The sequence below is a fragment of the Quercus lobata genome, chromosome 4, assembly GCF_001633185.2.
Source record: "Quercus lobata isolate SW786 chromosome 4, ValleyOak3.0 Primary Assembly, whole genome shotgun sequence".
NCBI lineage: Eukaryota > Viridiplantae > Streptophyta > Magnoliopsida > Fagales > Fagaceae > Quercus > Quercus lobata.
In genome coordinates this window covers 80,488,191-80,499,584 of record NC_044907.1, presented here as the reverse complement: position 1 = coordinate 80,499,584, position 11,394 = coordinate 80,488,191, and the positions used below count along the sequence as shown (strand labels likewise).

The following is an 11,394-nucleotide window of genomic DNA, read 5'->3' as shown; positions in this document are numbered from 1 at the left end:
TTTTCATGCTTGCATTATTTTTCATTTATCAAATCTATATTAGTCTTGAAATTTATCAAATCTATGTAATTTGAAATGAATTTATGCATTAAATTTTTCACAACTTATTTTGTTTAGATTACCATTATTATTATTGTTATTTAATAATTAAATAACTTATAATTAATTAATTAATTATCTCTTTCTATTTTTTCTCAAAAAAAGAAACCTATCTAATATTAAATACCATATCACACGATTACATTCCAAAAAATAAAAAAATAAATAAAAAACCAAGGGATTAACTCAATTTTATTTCAACCTACTAATTTTAAAGTCCACACATTTTCACACCCAATTGATTACTCAACTTCAATTGTTCTTTTTATCAAAAAAAAAAAAAAAAAAATATTGAGACACGTTATTCTATTTACTTACTTCACAGTTACACATTTATCACATCAGAGAAAATAGAAGAGAGAGAGAGGGAGAAGGCCGGTGGAGATAAGTCAAGAGAGCTACTGTAGCCACTCCAAAAAAAAATTTTGGAAAAATCTGAGGGCCTATACCACCGTCAGACCAGTTTTCCTCCGAAAACATTACCGGTAATTTTTTAATTTTTTTTTTATAAATTTTGCCCCTTAAATATGATTTAGGGTTATGTTTGGGAGTGTTTTTCTTTTGAACGATCAGCATAGTCTGATGGGTTTGGAGCCTATGGTAGGTTTTGTCAATTTCAATCAAAACTCTATCTCCTAACTATATCCTGTGGTGGGTTTTTCTTTATTTATTTCTAATGTTAAGATAGTTTTAAATTTGTGGTTGAAATTTGGTTTTTATTTATTTATTTTTATCTTGGGTCTCATACTATTTTTCTCATTGTTCAATCAAAATGCAGAATTTCAGTTTCAGGGTCATCAAAGCTGTTAGCTAATATTCTGTACTCATGGGTCTATCTGTTGGGAACTTAATTGCTAGATGGGATGAAATGGTAAGTGCTTTTTTCTGAATCATCATCATTTTGGGTTGCTTTGAATTAACTTATTCTATAGGTGTTCTTTTGGTGTTGCATGGCATATGCTTGATGAAATTCCTAATAAATTTGATGTGAGATCTTTTCACTCAACCTTTTTTCCCCCTTATGTTGTGATAAATCTGAGTAGCTATACTATGGTTGTAAAAAATTAATTTTTTAATGGAAATTATTAATTTCGTTATAGCAGAAAATTTTCTGATAATATTTATTTAAATCTAAAATTACATGTTCTTTTGGTGTTGCATGATATATGTTCAATGAAATTCCTTTTAAATTTGATATATGATCATAAATCTGAGTAGTTATACTATGGCTATTTAAAATCAAATTCTTATCATATGGAGATTAACCCAAATACTCAAAAGAAAGCCAATTCTAAGCAGAACAGAAGAAGAAGAAGTCTAAGCCAAAACTACTCGACTCTCCTCTATTCCCCCCTCCTTCTCCCTCCATCCAAACTTAAGAAAGAAAATCTCAACCAGAAATGAAAAACTACCTTAATAAAATAAAATAAAAGAGAGAGAGAGAGAGAGAGACAACAGTAATTTATGAGTTATTCTGGTTATATTCTTGCAAGCAAAAAAATGCGGTTAGGAGATGTAGTTTTGATTGATTTATTGAAATACGAAATAGAGAGCAATGCCCCCAATAATTGAAATTGTCAAATTCTGGTGATACTTGCACAATTAGTCTTCAATATGAACGAACTGATTGACATATTCTTGATGACTTAAATTAGTATATAATTTCATAATTATAGTCTATAGAGCATGATTCTTCCTTTACATAAGACATATATAAATTATTTTGTGATTGTAGACAACTTAACTACTTGTATGACTTCATGAACTGACTAGTATGTTATTTTCTTTGATATACAACAAATTTTGTGTGCGTGTATTGTTTATAGGTTTAATTTTCTTTCTTGCTTTCTTTGCACTGCCTACTCATTTTTAATTTTTTTTTTTCCTTGCTTGTTGTGTCTAATTTTGCTTATTGTTGACTTCTTCAAAGAGCAATATTTACCAAGAAAATAAAGAAAAAAAGAGAAAGGGAGAATGAGGCTGTGGGTCATAAGCTTCAGCCACATCCATTAGAATTTGAAGTTGATTTATGCTTAAATGTTTTTTAGAACAAATAGCACTAAGTTATGTTTGAATTATTTTCAGGGACTTCCAATCTATCCAATTTTGGGGATGTTTGGAGCAGACAGATTTGATGCTATTCTTCTTCCAGGCTAGATGAGTGATCAATAATAATAGGTAGGCTTTTTATTTCTTTAATTTTTATTTTTTAATTTATTGTTGTGACTTTTTTTTTTGATAAGTAAGAATGTTATATATACGAAAGGCTACTCTATGCAAAAAAAAAACATAGAGCAAACCAGAAAGTACAAGGAGGATATTGTTGTGACTTGATGAGATTGTTCTGCCTTTTTGTAAATAGTTAGCCATTTGCTCTAACCTCTAAATTTGGAATGATGTCTGGGGCTATATAATGGTTGTTGGAGCATCAAAGCCAACTATAGTGGCTGGTGTAGATAGGTTTTCCAGTATGAAAAAGTAGAATATTGGTGAGTTTTAATTAATTTCAATTTATTTATAATGCATAAATTTTGTGCTACACATTCTCGAGCTTATGAAGTGTTGGGTAGTGCTTATGAACTATTAGTTAAGTTTTAGCTAATAGCTAGAAATTTGCTAAGTAACTCACACTTGGACTATATTGTTTAGTTTAGTCATTAGTGTTAAAATCAAATTCGCCATAAAACTTTGTGTTAAGGGTTCTAAATACTGTGCTAGGGTGTATTTAGCATATTTCAGTTTCAACTTAATCACTAAATCTCTCCTCAAATAGTCTTAGGTGTAAATGGCTGGAGGAATTTAGTTTTTTTTTTTTTTGGGGTCTCAACTAACAAGTTTGTTCATTTATAATTTTCATAATTTTTATAATTTTTTTCCTGCTATCAATAATTACATTTATTTTTTTGCTGGTAAAATGTACATAGGTTTGACTTGCCTGCATAGACCATCATCCTAGAGATTGAGAAAGATCTGCATTTACTGAAGGTGTGGTGAACTCTATTTTTGTCTATGTAATTTGTTTATGTGGCACTGCTTTTCAATTATACTCAAATTATTCTCTATGTAACATTTTAAATTGCTTCAAATTTGTTTCATTTTTGTGAATTTTCTTATTATTTCAATTTTCAAACTTATGTGGTTAGGGAATATGCCATTATGCAACTTTGGTCACGATCATGCAGCAATGGAACTAGGGAAATATTTAAATGCCTGTCTCTTTGTAGTTAAAATTATAGCTTAAAAGTTTAATTAGATCTTACGCTTCTACTTAAGAGATTGTTCAGATTTAGATAATTCACAATCTAGAAAATTAGAAATGAAGTAGAAGGGGTATTTCCTATTAATGCATTTGATTTGTTCAATAATGTATGTGTAGTCATTAGCCTTTGGTTGGATCCATGTTGAGCATTTGAAAATTATTTCCCGTGTATGGAATGTAAAAAGTTTTTACTTACCAAAAAATAATGTTTGTGTATAATTTGACTCTAAATGGGTAAAATAACAAACTGAAACTGAAAGCTGGTTGATTTTCCACGAATGGTAATTGATATACGACAGTATGGCACTAGTAGTTGTTTTTCTACCAATTACATTGACTGGGTTGCTGATTCATGCCTTTCTATAACTTTTAAGCAACATTCTTCGTGAGAGGGGTTTACCCTACACTCTAAAAAGATGATTTTCCAGGGATATAAGTGATATCTTTTAGTCATATACTGCCAACTACGTTTCTTGTAAACTGGCATCGGCATGGTCAAGTGTAAAACTTGGGCTGAACTTGAAGTAATTATGGTGGTAGTATCTTGGAATCTTTGATTTGTTGCTCTATCTAGGATGTTTATAGTTTCAATTTCAAAAGGATGATTCAAAAACTCAACTTCACTCAAAAAGTTTTGTTTGCATTTTATTGACTTGAATGCACATGATACTATTTTCTTACATGAAATTCACATCAAGAATCGATCAAACGTATCATAATTTAAGACATGCTTCTAAATTATGATGTGCTCTTACTTTGACCAAAGTGAGCGTTATCTTATGATAACATGTTCCAGATATAAGATTAGACTTAATTCATCTTAGGATTTCTATGGAGTTGAATAAGTTTGACTCAAACAATCTCCCATTTACTTTTGAATTATGCTGGAGCTCATTTAGATTTTAAGTCATTTTATATCTATCTAAATAATTGGAAGTTATACAATACTCCTTTAACAATGCTCTCTCCTCTCACATGAATGACAAGACCTACCATGAATTTAATTAGTGAGACTTATTGTTATGTGAGGGGAAGAAACATGGCTCCTAGTGTACTGAATAATTACAATTAAATAATCATATATAATAACTTATCGTGAAGCTTCTTTTTTTTTTTTTTTTTTTTTTTTGGATTTGGATTTTGAGGGTTGGGGGGGATAAGTTGTTGTGAAGCTTGGATATGCATGTGGTGGTTTATGGCTTTATCAAGTTAATAGGACACTTTTTATTGACTTTGATGGTTCATTTGCTTGCTAGGAGTTTATATTCTGTAACTTAATTATATTCTAAATTCTTTTAAAAGAAAGTTCCATCTTGATTTCTGAATTTCTTCCTGTGTTCATGATTACAGTTGAGAACTGCCATTGATCTGTAAAGGAACTACAAGAAGGGGGATTCAAAATCCAAAACTTTGCCCATGTATTTCCAGGTAAGTCTATTTGTAATTTCTAGAATAATAGTATAGTATGTGATATCTTGGAGCTGTAAGTGGGACTCTTGTTTATTCTCCTTTGGGTGGTATACATTTTGTTATTTAGGCTTGGCTAATTCATACACCTTTTGGTCTTTTGACAATTAGATCGGGATGGTGATAGAGTCAGCATCAGACTTCTTCACAAGTAGACTAACAAAGAAGGAGAGAAAGGGAACAATTGGATCTGAGGTGTTATCTGATCTCTCCCTTCCTGACTACAGGTGAGATATGCAACTCTATCGAAAACCATATGACCATATCATGACTTGATGTGTTGAGTTCAAAGGGTGAAAGGAATGTGGTGTTGCCATTTGTAAAAATATGTTATTTTGCCTATATATAATTGTTGATTAAAATGAATTCAGCAAAGGGAGATCTAAATTCTATATGAGCTTGCTTATCTTAGTTGTAATCTTCAAATGGACTTTCAAAAAAAATTCAGACAGACATAATTTGTGAAGAAAATGTGAAGCATGGTCATCATATATAACACAGTAACACAGTAATAAAAACTTGAGAGAGCATATAGCATTAGATTTTTTTTTTTTTTTGGGGGTGGGGGGGGTGGGGGCGGAGAGGAGCACCAGAAAGCTGACCTAGTTATTTTTTCTTTGTATTTCTGGAAATTATTTTATGCAGAAACTTCCATCTTCACTCACCCCCTCATAATCAACAGGCTGCACGTATAAGAAAATAAATTATTAAGTTTTATTGGATGAAACAGTATGCTTTGAGGTATAGAAGGGAAAGATGATAGAAGAGCTTAATGAAAGAAAAAAAGGTTTAGGGGAGAGAACTTTTTGAAATGTTCCGTACCTAATGGATCTGTCTGGATGGATCCTGAGAAGCCTTTCTGACAGGTTCATTATGCCAAGAACATTCAAGTCCCGCATCAAACTCCTGAGTCACTGTACCACAGATATCAAACTAGTAACAGAGCATAATGAAACCCATTAGATTCTATTAAGATTTTCAAAAAGAGTTGAGAAGATAAAACCATATACAAGCAAACAAACCAAATCTCCACTTCACTTGCTCACCAAGCAGTCAAAATCGTTTAAAAAGAAGAAGATACACCAGGTTAGGCATAATACTGAAGAAATTAAAATACATCACAGAACGAAAGGCATATATAAACCACAAATTTGTATTAGATTTCTCTATCTGCACTATCCTTATTTTTCAAAGTAAATTACTTTCAAATGATAATGAATATTAAAATTTAGTTGCCTTGATAAAACAGTATATAATTTTCTGTTGAATGGCATGGAAAAATCAGACCAACTGATCCAATTACTAAAATGACAATTCTTCTAATGTTTTCTTTCATACTCAGAGGCGCATGCACCTTCTTCCAGATAATTTTATCCTATTAATCTTCCTCTATTTTAATCTCTATATACAGTAAGAAGAAGAAAAAAGTTCTGTCCCAATGTGTCTCATATGGATTCATCCATCTACATATGGGAATTGCAGTTGCAGAGGAATGTTTCTTAGAGTACTGAAACAGCTACAGTTGGGTTTTAGCTGATTATTCTTGCATCTTCAGCTTATATTTCTTCAACTTATTCTTCTTCATCCGTGAATTTGCCTTTAATTCTATCGGTTTTGTCTATTTGGAGGCAGGAATGAGAGGGAAATGGAATAACATAGACAGTGAATGTAGAAGTAGAAATTGGGAAACTAAACCAACTGGATTAACTAGGCCAATCTCGGTGGGTTGAGCTAGTCACAAGTTTTTTTCCCTTCTGTGTAATACCTTAAAATTATTTAACGACATCAAATTAATTATTTTCCATATGTAATTGTTATCTAGGGTTGTTGTTGTTGTTGTTGTTGTTTTTCTTTTTTTTTTTTTTTTAAATGAATAAAATTTCAATTTATGATGATAATTGCTTTTATCAAGGCTAAGACATTAATCAATTTCTATATAAGCATGTTCAAATTTCAGATCTCTAATTAACAACAAAATAATAAGTACAAAGAGGGAATTGAGTCCCACTGTTGAGACAAAGTCTTGTAGCATAACTAGTACTATCTTGTGGTGTTTTTTACAGAATTATACATGGTTCAAATTCCTCATTTCCCATTATAACTATCAATTATCACCAAAAAAAAAAAAAAATCATGCTCTTTAGTTATAAGAAAAAAATGAAAAGATGTGGATCTTTCTCTCAAGATAACACATGAGAGCCAATTTAACAATATTATGGTCACAATTAATTTTTCCAACAGTATGATTAACAAAAATGGATCCAATGAATAAATTATTTGGTATACATTTTATAATGACTTGATAGTTAGGGGAGGCTTTGAACCCTAAATATCTTTATTGACCAAGTGAGTCAATTAAGTTGTAAAATTACTGGCTTTTTAAAATAAATAAATAAAAAATAAAAAAACCTAATTATATTGGTTAGAATTTTACTAATTTTACTATCCGAACTCCAAGCCAAAACATCAGTGTACATAATCACCATCACGCTATGAAACGCTATAGCCATTGTGAGTTAATCATCTAAATCTACGATTAGTCACTTATGGCCTGTTTGGATGTAAAAAAAAGGAGGGGGAGTAGAGTAGAGGGAAGGAGAGTAGTTCAATTACCTTGTTTGGGAGTTTTTTAAGGAATGAGGGGGAGGGGTTTGGAGGGATTTGGAGGGGTTTCAACTACCTCCAACTTCTTATTTTTAATTCCCCCAAATTGGAGAGATTTAGAGGGAGAGTAGAGCACATAAATTATTAAATATGTAAATTACCTAATTTACCCTTATTATATTAAAAAATTACAAGGTATTTTAACGTTAAAAAAAAAAACACTGTAACCACAATCTCTCTCAGCTCTCTCAGCCAAAAATTTCTCTCAAGCTCTCTCAGTTCTCTTAGCTCTTTAACCCACGATTTTCTCTCAAGCTCTCTCAGCTCTCTCAGCTTACGGTGGCTCTTTCTTTCTCTCATGACTTCTTCACTCTTGGACTATCTTTCACTCTTCTCCCACACGCCTAGCATTCTCTCACAAAGGTAAACTCTGTTTTAATTTCTGTTTCATGGGTTTCTTAAGTTGAATCAAATAAGTATGTTCTTAAAATTGTGATTTTATTGGGTAATTTCTTATTAATTGTGATTTTATGGGGGTAATAACATTTTATTTGTGGGTGGGTTTCTGATCTGAAGGCTTTTTTTCTTAAATTTTAAAGGTTCAAAGTATTGCTCATAACGTGTTTGATAAAGTGCTTGAGTGAGTCTAGATTGTGAACTTGCATAAATTTGTATATTTTGGCTATGAATCTGTGTTTCTTGTTTATTTTTATTGGGTAATTTCTTGTTTTTTGTGAATGGGTTTCTGATTTGGGTAATTTCTTGTTTTGTTTTTTTGTGAATGGGTTTCTGATTTGGCTCCTCCTAAGCCCCAACCAAAATGGTACTCTCTCAGCTTTTTGATGTTCAAGTTTGAACTGGAAAATGGATCTGATTTATGTTTTTGGCATTTGGGTTTTGAGAAAACTATTAGCTTTTAGCTTGAAATCGTGTTTGCTTTCATTTTTCCCTGTTGTTTGGTTGCTGAGAAAATAGTAAAGGAGAATTTTTGTTTGTTTGTTTGTTGTTTATATGATGTTATTATGCTTACCCATATGCTGGTTTAGCTTCAATCTGAGAAAATCTAAGTTACTGTGTGTGCTGTGCACCCACTTCAACACGCCGCCAGTCGCCTCATCTAGAGTCCATGGTTGTCAGTCGACTCCATGCTTCTATACTTAACTGTATCACTGGTATATCTCTCTCACTATGTGTGTTTAATTTGTGATCGGCAGTGTACTGCTACTGCTGAAGAGTGAAGAGTTAAGAGCAAAGACTAAAGCTAGACTTTTTAGTTCACAGCTTTTGTTTACTATGTGTTGTGTTATACAGCTGTATTGTACTATTGTTGAACTTTAGAAATATATCTTGCTGACATTCATTTGTGGTTGTCTGCCTGTGTCATTAAAAAAAAAATAGTAAATAACTTGTGGTTGTCAATTTCTTAACATTTTGTGTTTAGCATTTATAATATATTACTGCGTAGTTGATTTCCTGTTGGCTGTTGCCATGTAGTCATGAGTGAATGTTATATATATATATAAGAGAATGGAAAATAGACTTTCTGGTTGGAAGAGCAAAAATCTCCCTTGGGCAGGGAGGGCCACACTTATAAAATCAGTAGCACAATAAACGCTAGAGTGATAATTTTTTTTTAATCTCTTATATTACTCCATGGATGTTGTGGTCTTGAGCTCACTCAGCATGGGTCAAGAATTATGATAACCGTTTATCTCTATCTAGAACTTTTGTCCCATCTCTATCACCAGGTTCTGGTGCACTATGGTCCCAACTCCCAATTTTGGTTATGTTCATTTCACATAGAAGTCCCTTCTTGTAAAATGACTAAAGAATCCCTAATATGTTTGTTAACTTTTGTCAATTTTTAAGGTGGAAGAGTGGCTATCTAGAGTTACAAATGTGTCATTTCCTGTCTCCCTCCTAACCTAAATGCCATAGATTAGCTTTCAAAAGAGTTTGAATTTTTTTTTTTTCTTCTGGATGAGGAGGAGACCAAAAGAGTAGTGCTTATTGATAGATAATGTTTTAATAACTTTTTATCTTTTCTTGAAAGATCAAATAATGTGGTGATATTGCAAATAGTTAAAGTTTAATTAGTGTCGTATTTACATATTAATAACTGGTTTAGGGACCCATTAAACTTTGGAACATTTGTAGGGTTGTTTCAACTTGATTTTTCAGTGCAACTATTATTCCATGCTTGCTTAGAAAATTCAAACCCTTATCATTGTTAGACTCTCTAACTCTAATTTTATTAGATGGATAGACAAGAGAATAAAAGGAGACGTGTATTGCAAATTTGGGAATTGAGACGTGGATTATGGGATTGGGAATGGCAACAGATGTTTTGGAAGTGGCAATTACAAGTCACTGCTAATTAATATGATATATTTAGATAAAGAAAGATGAATTGTGTTATATAACATATAGTATATGGTTTTATAATTTATATCACATTTTGATGTTTGTTTTCGTAGATCTTATAGTCACTGTTTCAATCTGAATAGCCGCACACCATTATAATTAGGAATCTAGATATAGAATTATCGAGCTGAATTTGGGGTTTTGAAGCGAAATTATGTATATATTTTTGTTATAATTTTTCTTTTGAATGTAAAGGAAATCGGAGCATTTCATTTGTGTTCACGCATCAAAATATTGTTTTAAGTGCTGTTTATTTGAGTAGTTTGATGATGGAATTGTAATGTTTGTGGTATGTTTGTGCAGACAACTTCGAGGCATCTTGCGGATGGGAAGGTGGAGAGGTTCGATAAGAACATTATGAAGAGAGGAGCTGTGCCTGAAACAACCGCAAAGAAGGGAAAAGACTACCCCGTTGGTCCTGTTCTTCACTGTGACAGTGGCAATTCAAAAATTGGCTGTATTGCCAATGCTCACAATCTCTTGAGCTTGCCTTCATTATTGCTGAGCGCCTAAGAAGGAGGAGGATTACATCACAGCAAGCTCTTGCCCTCTAGGCTTCTACAGTGAGGCTTTAAGAGCCCACCAATGTGCTCTTTTTCTTATGTTAATAGCAGTTATATTAGCATTAGCACTATCGGATTTTCAGTTATTTATGTTCTGTATTGTGTGTATACTAACAGGAAGAGTGGTGGTTTGAGACACTATGAAAACACACTGGAAGAAATAGATAACAATTTATTTATTCCATAAGAATATAAGATATGATTGCATTTTATTCTTGGTTGTGTGGTCCGGCCAGATAGTACAGTCAAAAGTTATTTCAAAGCTTATTATTTCAGATTTTTCTTATTTGAGATACCTTTCAATTGATTCTAAAAATAAAGAATAAATTTTTTTTATTAACCAAAACTCTTATGCTTCAATGTCATTGTAAGCTCTTGCCGTAGTATTCAACCTGGTGGGATGGCTGTGATTATTGAAATAGTCAAAATTCAATATTTTGTTGATTTTTTCAGTAAACAAACAAACCAAACATTTTTTTTCTTATTTTAATTATTATCAATTAAGGATGGTTTTTTTTAAGTAAAATAAAAAAGTAGAAAAAATATTTAATCATAGACTAATCTTGATTATTTAAGTCACATAAAAGTAATTATAAAAAAAAAATATTCTAACAAATTAATCATAGACCAATGTTACAAGTCCATTTTCAAATAAGGGTAAATTTGTCTATTTTAATCATTTCTTTTCCTCTCCATCCTAATTTTTAAAACATCCAAACAAGGGGAAGGGCTAATTACTCCCTTCCCCCTTACTAATTTTAAAAACATCCAAACAAGGTGGAGGGGAATCATTCCCCTCTACTCTCCTCCCCTCTACTCCCCTCTACTCTCCTCCCTCTCTAAACTTCCAAACAGGCCATTAGGGAACCATTTGCAAGCACATTGAATGGTAGCTTTCTTTCCTTTCTTCTTCTTCTTTTTTATTATTACTATTTTTTTAGAAAAAATTCAGAAAAGAAGGCAGCTATCAGTGCGTAT

General features: G+C 31.9%; 1 long non-coding RNA gene across 6 annotated transcripts; it reads left to right on the top strand.

Annotated features, from left to right (window-relative positions):
• The first annotated feature begins 414 nt into the window (after positions 1–414).
• On the top strand, positions 415–10,600 carry LOC115986868. Of its 6 annotated transcripts, XR_004090916.1 has the most exons (9): positions 415–584; positions 878–970; positions 2,185–2,277; positions 3,024–3,084; positions 4,709–4,786; positions 4,937–5,052; positions 7,754–7,852; positions 8,239–8,252; positions 10,157–10,600. It is a non-coding gene; the product is annotated as an uncharacterized LOC115986868 (long non-coding RNA). The 6 variants fall into 6 exon arrangements; XR_004090913.1 differs by lacking the exon at positions 8,239–8,252 and having other exon boundaries at positions 416–584; XR_004090915.1 differs by lacking the exon at positions 8,239–8,252 and having other exon boundaries at positions 416–584; positions 7,745–7,852.
• Positions 10,601–11,394: the final 794 nt, after the last annotated feature.